The 2,295-nt window shown below is 42.0% G+C and overlaps 1 protein-coding gene across 1 annotated transcript in view; it reads right to left on the reverse strand.

Moving 5' to 3' along the window:
* Window positions 1-2,295, reverse strand: part of PI4K2A (phosphatidylinositol 4-kinase type 2 alpha) — a 60,665-nt gene that overhangs the window by 33,070 nt on the left and 25,300 nt on the right. The gene's annotated exons all lie outside the window — the stretch shown is intronic.

Genomic DNA, 2,295 nt, shown 5'->3' on the forward strand with positions numbered 1-2,295 from the left:
ATTGTTGTTTGGCGGGTCCGGGCTGGGGATTTGAACCCGCCACCTTAGGTGTACGTGGCTGGCGCCTTAGCCTGTTGAGCTATAGGCGCCGAGCCCTAACTTTACTTCTTAAGGAACTAGACAAAGAACAAGCTGAACCCAAAGCTAACAGAAGAAAAGAAGTAACAGGCTCGGCACCTGTGGCTCAAGTGGCTAAGGCGCCAGTCACATACACCTAAGGTGGCGGGTTCGAATCCAGACCGGGCCCGCCAAACAACAATGACGGCTGCAACCAAAAAATAGCCAGGTGTTGTGGCGGGCGCCTGTGGTCCTAGCTACTTGGGAGGTGGAGGCAGAAGACTCGCTTGAGCCCAGGAGTTGGAGGTTCTGTGAGCTGTGATGCTACAGCACCCTACCCAGGGGGACAGCTTGAGGCTCTGTCTCAAAAAAAAAAAAAAAAAAGAAAAGAAGTAACAAAGATTAGAACAGTAAGAGCAGAAATAACGAGAATAGAGAATAAATAGTAGAGAAAATCAATGAAATTAAAAGTTAGCCTTTAAAAAGATAAAAAAAAAATTGATAAACCTTCAGCTAAATGGACTAAGGAAAAAAAAGAGAAGATTCAAATTACTAAAATCAGGCTCGGTGTCTGTGGCTCAAGCGGCTAAGGCACCAACCACATACACCTGAGCTGGCAGGTTCAAATCTAGCCCAGGTCCACCAAACAACAATGATGGCTGCAACCAAAAAATAACTGGGCATTGTGGCAGGCGCCTGTAGTCCCAGCTACTTGGGAGGTGGAGGCAGGAGACTCGCTTGAGCCCAGGAGTTAGAGGTTGCTGTGAGCTGTGATGCCACAGCACTCTACCCAGGGCGACAGCTTGAGGCTCTGTCTCAAAAAAAACAAATTACTAAAATCAGAAATGAAAGTGGGAATATTACAACTGATTCTACAGAAATAAAAAGGATTATAAGAGAGTCCTATGAACAACTGCATATCAACAAATTGGATAACCTAGATAATATGAACAAATTCCTAGAAACACAAAACATACTAAGACTAAACAAACAAAATTTGAATATATTTACACTAGTAAGCAGATTGAACCAGTAATCAAAAATTACTGACAAAAAAGCCTCTGGCTCGGCGCCTGTGGCTCAAGCGGCTAAGGCGCCAGCCACGTACACCTGAGGTGGCGGATTCGAATCCCCAGCCCGGGCCCGCCAAACAACAATGATGGCTGCAACCAAAAAATGGCCAGGCATTGTGGCGGGCGCCTGTGGTCCCAGCTACTTGGGAGGCTGAGACAGGAGACTCGCTTAAGCCCAGGAGTTGGAGGCTGCTGTGAGCGTGATGCCACAGCACTCTATCCAGGGGGATAGCTTGAGGCTCCGTCTCAAAAAAAAAAAAAAAAAAAAAAGCCTCTGAACTTATGGCTTCACTGGTGAATTCATGTCTATCAAACATTGAATGTCTATCAAACATTTAAAGAACTAATACTAATCTTTCTCAAACTTTTCCAAGCCTCAAGCTTTTCCAAAATACTGAAGAAGAAACACTTCCTGACTATTGTATGAGGCCAGTGTTACCCTGAAAACAAGCTAAACAGAAACACTATAAGAAAACTATAGACCAATATCCCTAATGTAAAAATCCTCAACAAGATACTAGAAAACTGCACTCTGCAGCATATTAATAGGATCACAGATCATAAATAAATGAGATTTATTCCTGGAATGCAAGGATAGTTAACATGCAAATTGACCAAGGTAATACATCACATTACTAGAATGAAGGGGAAAAAAAAACCCCACATATCATTCCACTTAATGTAGAAAAAGCTTGCAACACTCAACAAACTAGGAATGCAAAGAAACTACCTCAACATAATAAAAGCAATATGTGAAAAAATCCAAGTGAACATTAAACTTAATGGCCAAAGACTGAAAAATTCTCTTCTATGATCAAAAAACAAGGCAAGGATGCCTATTTTCACCACTTCTATTCAACATAGCACTGGAAGTCCTAGCCAGAGCAATTTGGCAAGAGAAAGAAAGAAAAGCATCCAACTTAGAAAAGAAGAACTAATATTATCTGTTTGCAGATGACATTACTGCATATGTACAAAACCCTAAAGATTCTAAAAAAAAAAAACTAATTAGAACTAATATTCAGCAAAGTGGTAGGATACAAAGGACACAAAAATCAGTTGCCTCGGGCAGCGCCTGTGGCTCAAAGGAGTAGGGTATCAGCTCCATATGCCAAAGGGCTGGTTCAAACCCAGCCCTGGCAAAAACTGCAAAAAAAAAAAAAAA

Source organism: Otolemur garnettii, unplaced genomic scaffold (genome assembly GCF_000181295.1).
Source record: "Otolemur garnettii isolate 467f Iridium unplaced genomic scaffold, OtoGar3 scaffold00021, whole genome shotgun sequence".
Taxonomy (NCBI): domain Eukaryota; kingdom Metazoa; phylum Chordata; class Mammalia; order Primates; family Galagidae; genus Otolemur; species Otolemur garnettii.